Below are 21,108 nucleotides of genomic sequence, written 5' to 3' on the forward strand. Positions count from 1 at the left end.
ATAGCGTATGCACATAAGACCGATTCTATAACAAAACACATCTATAGCTTATGTGTGCACATGAATAATGTTTACAGTTGGTAAAGACGTCCCAACAAACAACGAAAGCTGAACAAGCATTTGATGTATGAAAATAAGCAGAACAAGAGCTGTTTTGTTTGTTGGGCTTGGCTTGATGCATTCAACATTTCTTCTTCATATATGGTTTAAGTGCGTGTAATAAATAGAATTTATAGTCAAAATAGTATCAGTTTTGCAATGTACAATTTCTGGCACGAGGAGTTCAATATTAATTCTTCAAAAGGGCTAATGAGATTTTTGTAAACAAACTTATTTCGCTCATTATTCCGCTGCCGAGTTGAATTTCATGAAAAAATACACATGAATGAACAACTTTACCCGTGGTAGAATCAATTTCAAATGTTTTCTGTGTTAAAATTATAACACATTAAGAGAAATCAGCTAAACAAAAGTTTGTTTACAAATCTTATTAGCCCTACTCAAAAGTTGATACGGAGTTCCCAAACCACTATGCGTAGAACCAACTTAACAGCAGAACCTCAGTACAGCTCTGGCTAAAAAAGCATAGACAGCCACGAGCTTTCATTTTCTTTACCAACTTTACACTCATCACTCCTCTCCATGCGTCAAGAGCATAAAACCGGCCGGTACTATCGATGCCGTTCGCCAGCATAAAAACGATCCCGGAGAACTACCATCTTGCGGGAGAATGAGTGCCCTGTCCATGGAAAAAAAGAGCCAGGCAGCCCAGCATAGACGACGGGCGGCGTCATCGCGAGCATTTTAGTTTATGTTTGAACGTTGTTTACTGTAGTAGGACACGATCCGTCGGTTCTCGGTATTCAAATCCGCTTTCCACCATTACCTTACTGTGTATGATCTGTGCATTAAAACACTGCCTGTCCGTGTATCCTACATTTTACTGTTCCTTCTAGAGGGCGATTAACACAAGGGGTGCTATTTGCTGCTCCTTTTTTCCCACTAGTAAGCATCGGTTTACGTATTCGGAACAAGCGTCGCTTGTTTTGGAAAATCTTTTACTTTTTCGCCGCGCAAAAGTGCATCGATTCCGTGGTTAGGAGTGGCAACGGAAAAGGATCCCGTTTTCAAAGAGAGTAATGGAAAAATAACAGTTTGCTCAACTTTTTTCCTTCCTTGTTGCAAAGATTGGTTTTGAGTGAAATATAAGAAGTAATATTGTTACACGTATTGGCAACTGCTGAGGATCTATAGTGATAAGCTAATAAGTGCTAAAGGTGATTGTTTCAGTGGTGTATAGATCGATCGCTGGTGAATCCGCCCGAACAAATACATAGTGCGCAATAGTGATTGCAGCTGGATGTGTAGCGTTACGCGGCGTTAGCAAAAGGATACTTTTGCCACAAGGATTATTCCGTATTGGACAATTTTTTTCCGGCCGGTAAGTGAAAAACTAAAACACAAAGGAAAAATTTTCCAAGCGGTTGCTAGGTGCTATAGTAGCAACCCAAATAAATAACAAAAGAGAGTGAGCGAATTTTCCACTAGTTCGTATGGATAAGTGGATTGAATTCTTACCCGCAAAAAATAGTCATTTGGGCGGACTCTCCGCGTTAAATCGATTGGAAGGAAAATTATATTTCTAGTTTTTCATGCTTTTGAACAGACCCATGGATTAATCAAATCGGAATTGATTATCTATTTTGATGTTACTCTCACGATTTTCCTCAACCTGAATCCAATTTTGGCCCCGATTGCATACCTTTGATGTACCTAGCACTGCTAGGTGCCTCCGGAATGAGTGTGTGAGAAAATGCTCACCTCAACCGGCAATTGAACAAATCGAGCGGGAAATCCTGCACCTTTAATCAACCAAAGAGTCATTTGTTTCGCACGTTCTACGAATTAAAGCCAAATCGGCCCTCTCCGCCGTATCTCACTACTCGATTGTGTTCGACCTAACCCGTCTTGAATTACGGCTATAAATTACCAAGTTCAAATCAAATACGCTTTCCACCCGGAGTAAACCGAGAAACCCCAAACGATAAAAAGATGGATTAAATATTTTTAATGAGATTTCAGCTGCGTTCTTAATCGTTTTGTGTGTTCGATAAAAATCTCCTGAAAACGAAATCGGAAAACCTCCCAAGCCCACCAAACACCACGAGAAATCTAGTTTCACCTCATTTGAGCGCCATTTCTATTTCTCTCCCGGTGCTCGTCGCCTCTTATGAATTTATTCGTTTTTTTCCCCTGCACCCTTCGGTTTATTGCCCATCAAAGAAGCACGGAGATACCTATATGTTTGATCCTGATGATGGTTGGATTGTATCCCTTCACACTGCGTTTTTTTTCCTACTGCCTCGCATTGTGTTGCTCGATGCTGTATGATGCTACACAGGCAGAGCATTAAATTTTATGGGACTGCTACACTAACACACACACACATACACACCAACATTTGGCCTGGAACCGTCGTCGATGACAGGCTGCTGTCGAGACTCTAGCTATGTCGGTGGATAGGTACTAGGTTGTATTAGTTTTTTTTTCCTTTTAGGCTGTGCAGGATGCAACTCAGCATAAGGAGGCTGTGAGTTTCATTGGGTTATGCCTGCTGCTGCAGCACTGTAAATCTCGCTAGCTTTGTCGTATTTGTCTGCCTCATTGGTACGTGAGATATTAAAATAGTGGGATTCAGGTTGGAATGTACGGGTCCTACCTGAACGTACGGCTGATGATCCTGGAAGAAACCGCGATACTGATGAATAAATAAGTGCCGATTAGGTGTCGGATTCGGAAATTTGAGGAATTTTAAAATTATATTTCTAGTCGTCTCCTGTCATCTCTACGACATTAATCATTATCGTAATCATAGAATAAATTGTAGGTTAAATAATCCAGGAACTTCAGAACCTTTAAGGTTGCAGGAATGCTTTTGGACACATTAAAGACGTTCGGTAATTTTTGAGTAGTGCTAGTAAGTAGTGTTAATTTTGGTGCTAGTTTAGATTTATCAAGATGGTGCTAGTTACTGATGAGGAGGATCCGAAACGTTAAAACCAATTTCATGTTTTGAATTGTGTCCTGCACAAAATAAAACATTATCTTTGCATATAACTCTCGGATTCCGCATTCTGATTGATCTTTATTGATTTTTGTTGTAAGCAACCCTCCCCTCGCTTCCGCACCAAAAACTCACATTGAGAGCTCCCTGGTGACGGACACTAACAAATATCTCAGTTGTTAATACAAAAATAAAATTTAATACAAATACGCAAAACAAAAACAAAGCTGAGATGATACATTATTTATGTTGAATGATATGTAAAACTGCTAATTTCTATCTAATGAGCACCCAGTGGATTTTGTGACTCCTTTTAAAGGGCACAATTTAACATTTAAAGATACACAACAAAATATTTTTTAACAATTGCATAATATATTATAGTGACTGGTAATCTAATTATTATAAAATTAGTTGTTATTTTCAATATATTTTTACTAAACTTATTTTTGTTTTTGAAACTGTCTTGAGACGTATTTTAAATGTGTTAGTATTTGTTATTTGCTTTAGGGGGGTAAAGGTTTCAGCGTGAAAAAACACTTTTTGCGATTTTTTTGGCGTAAGACTACGTCTTTGTTTTCGATATGGGGGTGCACTTTGCAAATTCTACAAAAATGGTATGTAACGAAAAGTGGTCCAATTTTAAACAAATATAAATCAGCCATCTCACGATAAATTTTCAATTTTTTGCGCATATCGCCCAGAAATACTTCTAAGAATAGATTCCAACAGATAAACCCAAACATTTTTTATATAATGTCATTAAACATTTAAATAATGTACAACCTAGTCAAAATATCGCGCATTTACACGCAGAAGGTAGCGCTTCCCAAGTCCGGGACGACAGAATTGTGTACCTAGCGCGCTACGCCTCTATGAGTGACGCCATCATCGACTATTGGAAGAACGGACAAGCTCAGTTGCCCGTTGAACTCCAGGCGGAGCAGATAACTGCGTTGTGTGTTTGCACAGCCAGTGAAGCTGAGTAGGTACGCTATCCAGTGCCGTTCAACACGCGACTGAGCTTGTCCGTTCAAACACTATGCTTTCTTTTGTGCTGTGCTCGTTTCCAGCACACTTTTATGTACAATCTCGAGCACAACTATTCTTACACAAAATTGCTTGTACATTCGAGCTCTATTTGCAAACACGGTAAACATAGTGTCGTGGTACTAGTTGTCTCTTTCGCTCTACCCATCATAATCAGCGTTGACTCATTTTGCTTTGTGCGCTTGGGTTAAATGTTTGAAGCGAATGTGTAGGTAGGTATATCTAATTTGTTAGCAGGGTTACTACATTCACAGATTTTTCTGTAATGTCACAGATTTTTCACAATTTTTGATCACAGATTCTTTTTCACAGATGGCATATTTTTGGCATTTTGATGAAAATTTCACAAATTTTTGGAAATATTGTGATTTATTAGATTTTTCGGAAATTTATCACAGAGTTTTTCCTGTTTCAGTTTGTTAGTGGTTGCATGCGTAACCTGCATGATAGCAATCTGAGCTTTCGTTGCGCAAAGACGAAAGCTTTCTTAGCAACAAATTTACGCGGATCGATGGAAAGCACTACGAAAGTTTATTATTTCCGTTCGATCAATTCATTGATTCATTTCCACTTCACGTGATTCAGTTCCACTCAGCCTATCCTATTTTGATTCTAATAGGTACATACTACAAAGCCTATTTATGAATTAATACGCTGCCACTCGAAAAACCGTTGCAAAAACACATCTAAGTCCACATATAAAACTACTACATTAAGTAGTAGTAGTAGTCCTACGTCTACAGTTCGTGCAATCCCATAGGGCTGCCCCTAGTAGTTTTTAGAACTTTGCGTGAAGTAAATTTATCAAAACTTTTGCACAATATCATATATCATTTCAAAAACACGCTGTAATTTTTCTTAGCAAAAATATCGACAAACGACTCGGTGACGAAGCTTTTTGTAGAACTTCTTTGAAAAAACATGATTTGCGATGTTACCTGCCATTCAAAAGCTACTTAACCGATTTCTTTCAAACTTTGCATACACATTCTATGTTAAATATACCTAACCATATACCTAACCCCTACGTTTAGTTTTTGGGATATTTTTTCATTGTTGTTGCGGACCCCATGGCTTAACATCGATGTTCATATTTATTTTTTTATATTTATCACGACTCGATGCCTTAGCATAACTTAGCCGTGGAGCTTCCTTGTTTTTACATTACGTAAACATAAAATAATAACACAAAGTTACTACGGACCGGAGGGTCTTGTGAATGAAGCTTGCTGCTGCGTGTTGAGAGCCTTTTTTCTTGACGGTAATGCATTAGCTGTGTTGTCCACCACAACTTGCCTTCTCCTGCGTTATCGTTCGCGTCCTAATTTTGATTGGTACAGCTTTTACGATGTTCGAAATCGGAAGTCCTTCTTTGTTTCTTGCTTTTACAGGCCGCTGTTGTAAATCCATGTTTATCGACATTTATTGTGCTAGCTGTTGGTTTGGAGAAACTAGACATATTCGATATACAAAGCGCATCCGTTATCGATTGGCCGATTAGTTGTGTTTTATCAACATTTGTTGAAAACTTTTGTTTTGGAATTGGTTGTAGTAGGTTAATTTTTCCGAGTGACTTTGAAGCATTGTTTTCCAGAATATACCATCTGGTTACAAAACTGACATACATATAGGAATCTGACCAGAGTAGGTGCACAGCGTTATTTGTCAACCGCATTTCAGCAATATGAACGCTGTTGGGAATGCGACTGAAAATATTTCCTCAAGTATCGTTTGTAACAGATTCCACTTACCCGTATCTTGACATTGCCTTTTTAGTTTTCAAAAAATCAAATTTTTTGTTATTACTTTATCTGCAAGTACAACTCCTTGAGAATATTTTCCCAAATTATTATAGAGATGCGAGTAATAAATCGAAAGTTACAGCGCTTCAAAGTGCGCTTCGTCTACCAAGAGCCGTGTAACTTGAAATATTAAACTAGATTTTCTCGAATTTTTTTTTCTAAATATGGTTTTTCCGTGATCACAATTGTCGAAAAACTACTCAACCGATTTTGTATAAATTTTTTTTCAATTGATCGTAATTAATTTTTCCTATACCTCAACGATTCCTTTCTTATACATAAATTTTTGTTTTGTAGATGAGAATTTTTCAATGCAATTTTTAGATCTTAAAATAGCGATATTTTTGGAAAAACGTTCCCGAATGCAGAAACAAATTATCATTTATTCAACTACTCGTTGAGGTATGAAGAATACTCATACACTAATGGAATTTTTTTTGAGTTTTGGGATTTTAGTTGAGTAGTCAATCGTGATCACCACAAACCTCTTAAATAAAAACGCTTTTAATCCACCTAACAGTGTGATGAGACATTTCTTATAGCTCTTATCACTCTCTTCGGATATTATATCGTTTGAGAACATTTAGAACTTGATGCTTCGCGATGTTTTTGATAACACATACTACATGGGATAGTGGCAGGACTCAGAGAATCGCTCAAATCAGCATAGGACAACATCAGTGCTAGAAATCTCAAACCAAATCAATGGGGAAGCGAAAAAATGGCCCATAAAATAGACATACCAACGAATTATTGTTAATGCTCTGTTAATAAAAGTCAGTTGTGTGTATTCCCTCCGACCGGTTGTTTGTCAGCTGAGCTGCTTTCGCTTTTTCGTGGCAAATAGTCGCGCGATCGATTTCCATATCGTATTTTGCTGCCATTCGCTTTTATCAGTTATAGTGCACTGTTTTCGGATCGTACATTTTACATCGCTGGTGATATTATAGATAAAAAGGCGATTTTTCACCCGATTAAACGAACTATCCGTTTGTTCTATCTTTCGGTGCTACCGCTTCTATACAGTCGAAAACAAAAGAACGTTATTCTTCATCATACCAGCTGTATTGAACAAGAGAAAGTCGTGCTGATTGAAGATGTTTTGCTGCGAATGTGCCTTGCCTATCATGCCTGGAGGGGTAACCATTTCTTGTGATGGATTTTGTCAGGATAATTATCATGCAGAATGTGCTGTGCTGTCTACTGCAGAGGTCACCTGCTGCAACAGGTACAAGAATATCTGGTGGATGTGTACCCCGTGTACGACGATCATGGACGGCGTTCGCAAGATGCAGGCTTTTCGAGATAAACGAGAGGCGATCACCGACGCTACTTCATTTACCCCTGCTCATGCGGCTACTGTTGCTGTCGATGTGAATACTGAGTGAATCAATTACCGAAATGGCTGAATCTTGTTTTTCTTTGGCGGAAACAAGTTCATCTCTAGCTCAATCAATCCCGCAAATGTCGTCCACTCGATTGAAACAAGGGTGTAGGGTTGCTGGTTCTTTGGAGTCAAGTAATTCTACAAATCTTTGTTGGCTATTCTTTAGGCGTGGCAAGAACACAGTGAGTGAGAAAGATATTGCTACTCTGGTCGCAGAATCACTCGGAACTAATGCTGCAATTGTGAAGAAGCTCGTACCTGAATGGAAGGACGAGTCATTAATGCCGTTCATTTCATTCAAAGTAGGAATTGACGCAAGGCTAAGAAAAATAGCACTATCTCCATCAACATGGCCATTAGGACTCTGTTTCCGACAATTTCACGAAAAGTTTGACATTTTGTTTGGAATACTGTATTGTTACCTTTGCTTGTTGCTCGATTGTCTGTGTTGTTATATATTGTTACTGTACATTAGAGTGACAGAAAAAAATGATCCCCATCGGCCCACCCCTGAGTCGATTCCTAGTCCCACCAGGAGTGTCTGCTCCAAATTTGAGCCAAATCGAACAAACCTAGCTACCGGACCAACGTGCTTGAAGTTTGTATGGGATTTTTCGACAATTTACATGGAGAAAACCCACTTACGAAACATTTTCACCGCTAGGGGGAACTGTATACATCAGATTATCACCAAAAGTGAAACTTAAGAAGATAGTTCTATTATCTACAACTTTGTTGAAGACTGCAAAGCGATCCGACGCGAACAAGAAAAGTTATTAAACTTATAACGAAGTGATGTCTGAGTCAGTTTTGCGTGGGGCCTAGCAGTGCATGGTAGTGTATCAGTACTAGGTTCTAACAAACTAAACATTTTTATGGAATAATGGTTAGATGTTAGTGTTCGGAAGAATTGTAGTACATAATACGAGTTATGTTTTGGTTAGAAAACTTTAGTTCCATCTGTGACCGCATAGATGGCGCCAACACTAACTTTTCAACGGAGAGAGATAGAAATTAGGTGTCTTCTACAAAGTTGTAGAACAAGGTTTTTTCAGTAATTTTGCCAAATTCTCGATATTCTATCTCTCTCCGTTGAAAAGTTAGTGTAAGCGCTATCTATGCGGTCACAGGTGGAACTAAAATTTTCTAACCAAAACATAACTCGTGTTATGTACTGCAATTCTTCCGAACATACTATTCAGCTAAATCTAACCATTATTCCACAAAAATGTTTAGTTTGTTAGAACCTAGTACTGATATACTACCACGTACTGCTAGGCCCCATGCAAAACTAACTCGGACATCACTTCACTAAAAGTTTAATAACTTCTTTCAACAAAGCCGGATTGACTAGCAGTCTTCGACAAAGTTGTAAACCATTAAATTATCTTTCTTATTTTTACTTACAGTGATAATACGATGCATACAGTGCCACCTAGCGGTGAAAATGCGAGCTAGTGGGTTTTCTCCATATAAATCGTCGAAAAATCCCATACAAACTTCAGGCACCTTGGTCCGGTAGCTAGACTTGTTCGATTTGCTTCAAATTTGGAGCAAGTACTCCTGGTGGTACTAGGAATCGACTCAGGGGTGGGTCGAGTGACTTTTCAAAAATTCATTATTTTTCTGGGCACTCTACTGTACATGTTAAATAATTTTAAGTAACAGTCTGTATGGCAGAATTAGCCAAAGACGAAGGAATAAATCAATAAAATATCTAAATTGTGGTGGGAAAACTGAATTTTCCTAAAGGGGTTATATATTGTACTGAGCCAAAAAAATCGATTTTTTTTTTGAATCGATTTGAAGTTTATACTTTACTCAAATTTCCAACGCGACTGAGAACTAAGAAATCAACGCTTTTTCTTGAAAAAAGCGATACTAGTAGTGACACCATTCAAATAAAATCAACAGTGAATATTTCCAGTCTTGGTTTTATTTCCCATTTAAGAACTATTGTGTTTTTTACATCTTAGATTGCATGATGCAGTGATCGAAATCCAAAACTTCATGAAGTATTTGAAATTATTAAATTAAAATTTGAGTTTGCTATTGAAATTGACAAAATGATAGTATCGCCCCTTTGGCGATTTTCGGTCCCACCTATCAGCATTAAAGTATCGCCCTTACGTTTTTTTACAATACCAATTTTACAATTGGTGGGGGTTTGGTAAAAATCGATCTTACTGCCCAAACGGCATAATTCCGAAATTGTAATTTTTGAAGTTTTAAAATTATGCAGAATTAATTTTTCAGAAAATAGTAACAGAGTTCGTGTCTTTAGCGAATTTGTTGAGACTTTATTGTAGTCATGAATATTAACCTGAGAAAATTCACCATAAATACTTCTTGGACGATATACCGTCAAAATTATTTTATCAAATGATGCGCTGTTTAACGTTTGTAAAACTCATTGAAGATACTAAACCTCCGAAATTGGCGGTTTCAAAATGATGCTATCTTGACCTTAAATTACTGTTTTTAAACATTTGACCTATACATATAATTGGTCATACAACAAAATCAAATGCTCATCAAAATCGATCAGAACCTTTTTCATAAATTTCACTCTACATTTGGAAAGTGTTATCCTCGTTATTAATCATATTACGTTTTCGTCTCAACTCGACGCATTCCCAAAATAAAAACCTGTTTTAATCCACTTAGTGGTGCAATTGTGCTTTTCTCATTTGTCCAGACTACGATTCCATGGCTGGTTATGTTCAATACAATGGTGGAAATGAATATTACATGTTCAGTACGATTTGCACATACATACAACGGATCGACAGCCACGATCTTGAGATACTATGTGATACTGAAACATCGCTTGAAACCAGCGGCGGATCATGGAGAAAGATCCGGGAGGTCCAGGTCCTGCCGAAAATTTTCAACTTGTTAAGAAATTTTAAACTAGTTTTAATTTTAAAGTAGCAACCCCTCACTGCATACTCCCTCCGGGCCGGTATGATTGACGATTTTTAGTGAGTGATTGCATAACCATTCTATATGAGAAAGGCAAAAATGTACCAAAGTCCAAAAAAGTCAATTTTTGTCAAACATCTCAATGTTTCATGCATTTTAAAGTCATTTGGCATCAAAAATACAAATTTGATTTTGAAAATTTTTCATTTCAGTTTATATGGGAATTTGCTGTGTGATTGCACTCTTCAACTCGTAACTCCGGAACCGGAAGTCCAATCAATAAAAAATTCAATAGCAGCCGATGGGAAGGTTGTACCTTTCATTTGAGACTAACTTTGTGCAAATCGGTCCAGCCATCTCTGAGAAACAGAGGTCAAATTTTTTCCACATTCACACATACACACACATACATACACACACAGACATTTTCCGATCTCGACGAACTCAGTCGATTGGCATATGACACTCGGCCCTCCGGGTCGGGATTAGATTGACGAATTTTAGAGTGAATGAGAAAGGCAAAATATTTTTAGCAAATGTTGAAAGTTATGCATTTTTCTTGGTGAGCAGTTCTATGTTTCATAGACATTAAATCAATTTTAACTTCGCTTCCTATTAAATAAAGACACTTGAGATCAATTTGAAAATAAATCTGAGGATTATGATTGATTACAGAACTCTGGAATTTTCTATTGGAATGTTCTCAGGCAGGAATTTGATATTGATGCAATTAGACAACTGTGAAATCAAGATCAATAGATCAGTTACATATCAGGAACCATTCCGACAATTTATCAACAGTCCTCATGATCTGCATCAATAAATTTTCAACTTCAATCCAATTTTTTTTTGGGTGTGGTGGTGGGGGGTGTGGGGGGTTGTATTGTGTTAAACCCCAAAACCTTCCCTTGGCTACGCCGTTGCTCGGAATTATTTATTTCGCTTTTCATTTTCCGATATGTTTCAGATCGAATTGCAGTCAGAAGGTTCGCACAAATGAACATTTTTGTACTGATAAGTTAACAAGTTCCGTCCAGATAACTTGGAAGTGTTCGGTGATTATTTCTAGCGATTGTAGATAGTAAAATGAAATACAAAATTCGTTTTATCGAAATAATGTTTAGCTTATTTCAATGGATTATTACTATATTGAACAATAAATAGGCGACAAAGAGTAATCAACAAATAACAAGCCATAACTTTTAAAGTATTCGAAATAGATATTTGAAGTCTGTAGTAAAGTTATTCGCAAAAGTAAGAGCTACAAATTTGCTGAAGACATCATTTCGATATAATCACTTCCAAGAAAATTTGTGAAAATATCTCACTCATAGGGGGATTAATCAGCAAAAGCACAATACCAAAAGAAAAGGCATATTACCTCCATTAAATTCTCCGAAGATACTATTGACCTAAAATAAGCCGTTTTGGCGTTAATAATAGATTACATGTTTTTGGTCATATTTCTGGCAATGGGAAATGATAAAAATCTTTCGTCCGCATTTAATGTTAAATATCTCTTATGATAATAGTCCGATTTCAACAACCTATAGCTTGTTCGAAAGGTATTCGTTAAAGCTGTCTAAAAACATATAAATTGTTAATCTATGTTGTCAATTTCGGCAGATAATCCAAAAAAACTGCAAAAAACGCCATTTTTATACATTCAAACATTCATATCTTGGAAACTAAACATCAGAATCAAAAACAAATTAATAGCGTTCATACTGTTTTTTAGTTCTTTCATTTAAAATTGGTTTGGATAAGATCGGTTCAGCCATTGCTGAGAAACACGAATGAGAATTTGTCCGTTACATACACACACAGACACACACACACACAGACATTGTCCCAAATCGTCGAGCTGAGTCGATTGGTATACAAGACTTGGCCCTCCGGGCCTCGGAAAAAATCTTGAAAGTTTGAGCGAATTCTATACATTTCTTTTATAAGAAATGTAAAATGGTTTCGGGGAAAAAGCCATAACTCCGCCATTTATGAAAATATTTTTATAAACTTATGCTAGTTTAGTTCACTGAAAGATGAACTATAAGTTTGATGTAATGAAGTCATTTCATTATTCGTTTGCGTAAATTCAAACTTTCTTGACATTTTTCGCACAAAAAGGTATGTAATGTGCTCTAGTCTAATGCGCGATACTAAGTCGTGTAGGCGCACCTCACTTTTAACGTCATCTGTATATTCAGGTTCTTGGTCCTAAAGTTGTCACATTCGACGCCGTGTTGCATGTTGTTCTTTGCAATTAAGTTTTCTGTCCAGACTAAACTTATAAACGTTATCTATACACAGTTTCTCACGTGATGTAACTGTATGTACGCCACGGAATATAGGGAAAAGATATGATTCTTCGCGGATCCCCACAAACCTTTTCACGGCCCCTAGGGGTCCGCGGACACCAGGCTGAGAATCACTGCCATAAGCTATGGGATTCCTACTACGTGAGTGCCGCGCAGTAGGAATCTGCATAGTAGGAATCCATGTTGTATGCAGAGATGCCATTATGCCAGATTTATCTGGCACAGCCAGAGTTTTTGGCAGCTTCCAGACAAAAAGACAAACCTCTCATTCTGCCAGATTGTTAAGTTTTATAAGCTGCTACACACACATTTTGGAAATTCGGGTAATAATGTTCCAAATTTTACAAAAATCCATTGATGCAGGTTCTATGAAAACTTTGAGGTCGCTTTCAAGTGACAAATTTTGCCAGACATTTTTAGTTGAATTGGCAGATTTTCTATGAAAAATAGTAGTTGTGGGAATCCGCTTTTGGGACACCCGACTGTACATGAGCTTTTCACAATCGGTAATTTTCATACCCACACTGAGTTTAACTGATGAGACGATTTAAGGATGGTCGCTTACATCAGTGAAGATTGTATCGTTTCGTATACGAAAAACTTCATCGGACTTGCACACAACGTGATCAAGAATATTATTACTTACCGGACTCGCCAGGAATGTGTTAGTAGATATAAATCCGTATGATGTGATTCAAGCAGATTTTTGTATCTGACTACTACATTATTGTTGCTCAAATTTATTGGCGCATTCGCGTCTCCCGCTGCGAATCACAACCTATTTCTGTTCGAGTTACCCAGCATCGATTCCAACAGATCATGGTAACTCGCAAAGTCAAAGGACGGAGGTTTGAAGATAATTCCGGACGTATGTAATGCAAGCCTTCTGAAACGTCATTTCTATTTTTTAAAATTTTATCTCTGACGAAGATTGCCAGTCCTCCATGGGAAGTGTCTCTACTGAAGAAGATATCCTTCTCCAGTGAGAAGGAAGATCATTAATAAAATTTTATCATTTAACGGAGAAGTTATTCTCGCCCTATTGAGTGAGAATTATAATGCCTGATCATCTCAGATTAAATCTCCGCGAGTCGTCCACCTTCGTGAAACGTGGAGCTTCAACTAACGTCAAGTATATTCGCAATAAAATACAAAGAAATTCGCTTTGCTCGATAAGAAAAATGGCCAAAGAAGCCGAAATAGGTTAGTTTTCTATTCGTAAAAATATAAAGAAAAACCATCGAGCTAAATTTGTGCATGAGAATTCGAATTATTCTATATAAAATCGTGTTGTTATTAGGGTTCCTAGTACAGACCATTTTTGGTGAGTACCGGTTCCACGGCACTGACACCCTCAGTACCGGTAGTACCGGGAAAGTACCGATGCTCGATTTTTTACAGGAAAAACAACGAGAAGCACTCACGTTCTTCCTGACCACAGCTTTTTCCAATCGTCAATAAATCACAATTCTCGCCATTTGAAGCCATCAATGCGGATGCCAAATCCCAATTAATAAAATAGTAAATCGGTGTACGTTCTTTTATAGGTAAAGATTAACACGCAAATCAAAAATAGACCCTAGCCAAAAACTAATTATGTCGACGAATAAGCGTGTTCCTCAGCACAGATTAGCACAGATTTTTACAGACATTGAAAATATCCACCATTTCGTTCTCAACAAATGACTGACAACGTTGACTGAAACATTGTCCTTGGCGAATTTAATTTTTAATTTAAAATAACTTTTTATATTAAAAAAGACTTGTTCGATCTGCTCGCTATTGGCATATTTAACAGATTCAATACGATTCATGGTCAAACCAATTATTGTAGGGATATGTCACTCACCAAACCATATAACATAGTTTAGCGTCTACTCGGAAAACCGTTCCACCAGACCACACTGCACTGTCTGATTCCCATCAGATTAGTTCACCCTTCTGCACACCACCTACTTCAACAGTCAAAATAATCGATTTTCGAACTGTGAATGAGTAGGCTTTCCGATGTTTTCTCCACAAAGAACGAACCATTTGGCGGGATGTGTGTTATGGTGGAATATTTACCACTAGGGGAGTGAAACCTCGTCACATGAGTCATTAGGGGCGACTCAAGGTCAATGCTGGCAGTATACTTCAGTACAGAGCACTGCGTACGCTGTAGAATTTAATTTTCCTATAATGAGCACAATGTATGCACGCAGCATACATAATTCCTTCCTAGAAATTTCGATCGATTGAGAGAGTTTTCTGTGAATCATCACTATCTATCGACAGGGCTATATTTTCGAGAAGGACGTCTTGTCCAATCGAATGATTTCGGTTCGATCTACAGACGCGAAAATAAAACTCATACAATCTAACATACGCTTACCAAAACACATGAACTACCTTAAACTACCTCAATAAACTGTGTGAAGTAAACGAACTATGATAAAAATCATTTCACATAAATACTGGACAACTAACTAGTACTAACTTCCAAAATTAATTTAAGCTGAATTTGAAATAAATATACATTATTTCAATAATTTTTGAGGATATTCTAGACAATTTTTAACGACTTTTTTTTAAGAACCCATGACTGTTTTTTCTAACAAATAAAACAAATTTACAATAAATGTAGAGACATTTGTTGAATCAACACTTTTTCTATGTTTTTCAAATTTAAATTACGGTTCGACTTTGTCTCATCAGAATCCGACACTAACTCAGTGCCATGATTCAGCTAACGCCAGCCGAAACCGCCGCTAGCTCCAAAAACGAAGGACCCCTAGTCCGAATAGCGTTTTCGTTTTTCCGATTCTGATGAAACGAGATCGAAGCACAAATTCCATAGCTAGTTTTAGGTTTTTTGCCCTTCATGTGCACATGTGATTTTAGAAAATTTTCTCTATAGTAGATAAAAATGAGTTTTAACTAAATTTTTCTCTTTCAGGAGAAAAATAGCAAAATTTTCAGGTTAACAAAAGTATCGTATGACGCTCAAAAATCTTATAGCCCAATTTGGACCAGCTCCTATTCTATATTGTTTACAATAAAATTTTATCTATCGAAGAGAACTTTCCATTTCTCTATATGAAATTAAATAAAAGGATACATAATATTGATTTCATTTTCAATTTTATTACAAAAAATCGATAATTAACGGACTGTTCAAATTGGATCAGGCGTGGGGTAGTTTGAAGTACTTTTGTGTTTTCATAAATTCATAGGAAAAAAAATCATCAATGAACTAAACGATTTACGAAAACCGTAAACAAAGTTCCAAGGAAAACAAAATGATGGCTATATTAAACTAGAGCACTCCAAAGTCTTGGGCACTAGCTGATTTATTTCGATGCACATTTGAAGCAAAATATGTAGTTGCACGAAAAGAAATCAATTCATAACTGCAAATAGAGAATGGCATCAGAAAACTATTTCATTCGCCTGCTGAAAGGTTCCATCGCAAGCTGAATGTCTTTTTGAAACTTTGGAGCGTATGTAGCAGAAGAAGAAAACTTGTAACTTGTGACAACATGTAACTGGAGAAATTCAACATATTTATATAAAAAACATACTTCAACATTGTAACCTGTTTTAAGATATCCAAAATGTAAAAAAAAAGAATTTGGCACCGCCAAGCTAACGCATTTGTACCTATTAAATAAACGAACTGAATAAAAAAAACTGGAGAAATTTCATCTATTATCTCTCCTTCGGAGTGGCTGGCAGCTAAATGGTTTGCGAAAATCAGCGTTGGTATGGGGAGAAATACCGCCGCCGAGGAACTCTCAGCACCAGCTAGCAGATAAATAGGAACGAGTAGCGCCAAAAACGATAACTGATTCGCTGTATCTTGTTTTGTGAACTATATCACGAACACGATTTGTGGCTCTGTAACATTTATTTGGTACTCAGCGCAGTTTTCGTTTTCTTCCCGGACATCACATTGACCCTTATCAAATGAAATGAGGTCTTAATAGTTTTCTTATATCTGCTGCCGCTGCTCGTACTTAATGTTTTTCATTAGCAGCTGAACAAAACTATATGATATTTTGTGAAAACATCCAAATTTTGTGAAATAGCTCACGTGAAAATTTCATGACCATGTGCAGAGTGGCGTGAAATTAATAATGATTTGGGATGTCTTCTAAATGCCACAAGCAATCAAGATAGATCATGAATCATATACTAGAAATCATGAGCCAGTTCCCTGGTCCATGAATATTTTTTGATTCTGTGAACCATTTCATGAGCACGAATGAATGAATATTATACTAGGAATCATGAACTACTTCACGTATACATGAATATATTTTTATGATTTTGTGAACTCTTTTATAAGCACGAATTCTGAGTTGTGACTAATATAATAAGAATCATGAACCAGTTCACGAATACATGAGTTACATTTTATGACTATGTCACGAGTACGAATGGTCAGGCGTGACTACTATACTAAGAATCATGAACCAGTTCACGTTTCCGTGAATAATATTTCATGATTTTGTGAACTATTTCACAAGCACGAATCGTTTGTTGTGACTATTATACTAGAAATCATGAACTTGCTCACGAATACTCGAAAAATATTTCATGGTTTTATGAACTATTACACGAACACGAATGAATAAATGTGAATAATATGCTAGGAATTATGAACCGGTTCCCTAATACATGAATATTTTATGATTTTGTGACCTACTTCAAGAGCACGGATATTGAATCGTGACTAATATATTATTGAAGGTATTCATGACTAATATTCCGACTTCCGTTGAATATCTCACGAAAAATTGCGATTTTGTGAAAAACCACAAAAACAGATCACGTTCTAGACGGAATAAATCATGAATCAGTTCACGTCGGATAGTCTGACTCTGACTAATAGAATAAAATCACGAGTAAACCTTAAATTTTTTAAATAATATTCATAAAGTTTTGAGCTAGTTCACGTACAGAAAATCGGTTTGGGAATGACATGGCGGAAGCCGTGATTGCAGTTCTCAAAATAAAAACAAATATCTCCACTAATTAACGCGTTATGAATTAAACATAACAATAAAACACATGATTTTTGTTCATGGTCATGATTTCGACACGAAAAAGCGTGATTGTTCCAGAATTCATCGCACTTTATTCACGGTTATGGGAACATTTTTTTTCGTGTATGAGATGAAATTAACACCCAGTACAGCTATGCAAGTCATGCTTAATCTACCTTTATTGCACAAACATGCTATGAGAGAAGCAGGGCATGTCTAAAATATAAATTTGTTCATAACATATCTAAAATATAAATTTGTTCGAGAGTCGATCACAGCAACTGATAACTTGAAATAAAGTAACGATATTTTGGGTACTTGGCCACAAACGTTAACGAAGTGGCCGACGAATAAGTCTGGCATGATCATCAAAAATGTTTGTAGAACCAAAACCATTTCTCGACACATCTGTCTGTGCAGTCCAACTAGAATTTTTAAGCGGGCATAGTGTAGTTGGTAAATCGGTTATCTTGTACGCAGCTCACCTAGGTACGATTCCCAACCCCGCACATAGCGTTGGAGACTTGTACAGAGATTTTTCTTTTTCAGGTCCTCTGCCTTGGCAGATATCTCCTTCGGCATTCGCGTCACATGTCCAGCCCGCTGTAGTCAGCCTTGCTTTTATCAGCCTTCCGAACCAAATTAATAATATTCTTCGATTCCATTACTTGTACTAATATTATCGAACGTTACTGTACCGGCTAGTCATTTATAAAATCGGAAAATAAGGAAGGAAAACTTGTACGCTTCCGAATGATCCATTCGATTACAAATCCAAGAGGCAAACTATAAAATGCATATCCTTTCTTCCCCTCGTTGCACAGCCGTTCGCTAATACAGATTTGTATGAGTGTGAAAGTGTAAGTGCGAGTGTAAGCACTCTTCCAGCCAGCAGCAGTGCACCATAGCCAATATATCCAGCCACAGTCGAAGTTGTCGTAGATGTAAAATGAGGGTGATCCGTTGTGCACCCTACCTTCCACGGTATTGACCGGCATCGGGACGAATCACATTACACCATACACCATACTACTTACTGCTTGTTGCAAGGGAAACCCAGAAAAGGCAACAGAATTCATTATTAATCGGAAGGGTGCCCTCAGCAGCGGTAGCGTGTCCTTTGTGTGGATGTAGAACAAGCATCCCGCGAGATTCGGATTGAATTCGAAATAGGACAAACGATTATTACAAGCTGCAATATTTAAAGAACATTTTATACGGTAGATTTTTCCCAACACCATAAATCTTACTAAACCAAAGGGAGCTTTTCGAAAAACCTCGGTCGAGTGAACTGGATTTGCACACACTCCTGGGTGGCATTAGATGGGATCATACTGAAAATTCAAGTGTCATGTTCGATGCACTCGCTCCTGTTGAACATGGATTTGAAGAATAAACCCCAGGGCCTTTTTGTTTTTGCGATAATAGAATTACAATTTGAAAATGTGAAAAAGACACGTTCGATTTCGTTCCGCCCATGTAAAAAAACAAGCGACGTTGGTGGAGTTTCAGTTGATAAACCGACTACCTGCACGTGACTGGGAAACATCCATGTTCGTTTTTTATGGATGAAAGTGAATATTAGAACGACCTTTCTGTGCGATCCTTCGTTATTTACTTGTACAATCCTTTTCATTTTTTACAAATGGTTCACCAGGCGGTACGAACGTGTCCCTTATTAGATTTCTTCAGGTAAAAATTAGTGTCCCAAAAAAACGTAGGTTCAAACATAAAACCAACCTAGGGTTTCTTCTTTTCCGAGCAGTAAATGTCATACACGATTGGGGGAATATAGAAACATACTATAATTTCACCGTCACACAAAGAGTTCACTGAACTTCAAATTCCCAGTGGAAAATCTTCCCTTTCATAAAGAACGACGGAAGAATGTTACATTAAGGTAACTAATGTTAACATGCTAGCATCTACAAACAACCTGTACTACATCTTCGAAGCACCGAAACAGCAATTTCGTCCTTTTCATATCGCTATATGTTCGAATAACTTCCTATGTCATGTCATTCAAACGCGGGAAGACACGTTACACTATTCTGAGCGCACGGGATGGATATGAATATAGAAAAAGGAAGACATTCATCTAGGCAATGATACTATCAGCATGGTATAAAACAAGAGTTTCGCTAGTCTTGATACTTTACGCCATAGTGCCCATGGGTGAGGGATGATGGTTTGTGTTTTCAGGATAATTACTTTTGCATGGCTGGGTGTCTGCTTTCGATGATTAAGATGCTGTCGGAAGTGATATAATCGTGGTACAAAAACGTCATCGTCTGCATAATATATCAGAGCTGGGCTTGTTAAAGAATGTCGTAGCAACAGACATAATGGATGGTTCAAGTTATTGATTTGTAGAATAAGTTTGGAATAGGATCCTATCTTTACCAAATTACGTTATTATAATAAAAAAAATTTAACAGGTTTTCTTCAATTCGCATTTTTTCTCGGTGTCATCAAATAGTTATTTTTGTGAACAGACTATATTCGCAGATAGCGTGAAGTTTTTATTTAGTTTCGATCACCGATGCTTTTTAAAACGGACATTTCAGATCAATAAACATGTGAAATTAGTTATGGATTTTGCGTTTCGACTTCGTCTCATCAGAATCCGACACCAACTTAGTGACAGGACTAAGCTAGCGCCGGATTGACACTAGCTCTAAAAATGGAGGCACAATGTGTATTCCTGAGCAAACTCCTAGTTAAGCATGATATCCCGCAAGAGAACGAGCTCATTTGAAGCTGATGAGAGCTAATGAAAGCGACACATTTGGTTTGGCTTAGCAAGCCAATACAAGATGCTATATTTCTCCTTAGTGGGTAACAATTTCAGTCAAACTATTTTAAGGAGAACATTGTTTAAAATCATCTTCGCGCGTGAGGAGCACAAAACCTACAACTAAATTCCATAACATAGTTATCTTATAGGATTTGTGCTCTTCACGCGCAAAGATAGTTGTAATCATCTGCATAAGCCACTTCAAAGCAGTGATGCGAAAAATTAAAATCGTTTAAAGATAAACGGAACATAAAAGGCCCCAAATACCTGCCTTGAGGTACACCGGACGTACTGTCAAAGAAATGAGATATATGATTCTCAATTTTTACGTCCGATCAAATAAGATTCAAACCGCTCTTAAACGTTGCCGCAAAATTGGAGTCGTTTTTATTCACCAATCGGAATTTGATGGTTGAATTTGTCGAAGACGGCCGAAAGGTTGGGGTATATTGTATTTACCAGGATTTGATTCTGTAGTGAGAGAGCGATGAACGAGGCGTAAGCTACTAGGGTTGTGCAAGCGGATCGCTTGGGACGAAGCCATGTTGAGTTTCTGAGATGTAGTTGGAACAACGATGTGTCAAAACTCCAAAGTGCTTTCCAGAATGCACATAGATAAGCGATTCCCCGATAATTTGGAACTTTGCCGTTAGAACCTTTTTTTATAAACAGCTAAAACAAGAACAGTAAGAAACACTCCGGAGCTCAATAGCATATTAAAATGCAATGTAAATT

General features: G+C 37.3%; 1 protein-coding gene across 1 annotated transcript in view; it reads left to right on the forward strand.

Annotated features, from left to right (window-relative positions):
• The first annotated feature begins 820 nt into the window (after positions 1–820).
• LOC131686735 (neurotactin) overlaps positions 821–21,108 on the forward strand; it is a 143,222-nt gene continuing 122,934 nt past the window's right edge. Inside the window, exon 1 of the mRNA XM_058970672.1 lies at positions 821–1,441. The gene's annotated coding sequence lies outside the window, so the exon portion shown is untranslated. The remainder of the gene's footprint in view (positions 1,442–21,108) is intronic.

This window comes from Topomyia yanbarensis, chromosome 3 (genome assembly GCF_030247195.1).
Source record: "Topomyia yanbarensis strain Yona2022 chromosome 3, ASM3024719v1, whole genome shotgun sequence".
Classification (NCBI taxonomy): domain Eukaryota; kingdom Metazoa; phylum Arthropoda; class Insecta; order Diptera; family Culicidae; genus Topomyia; species Topomyia yanbarensis.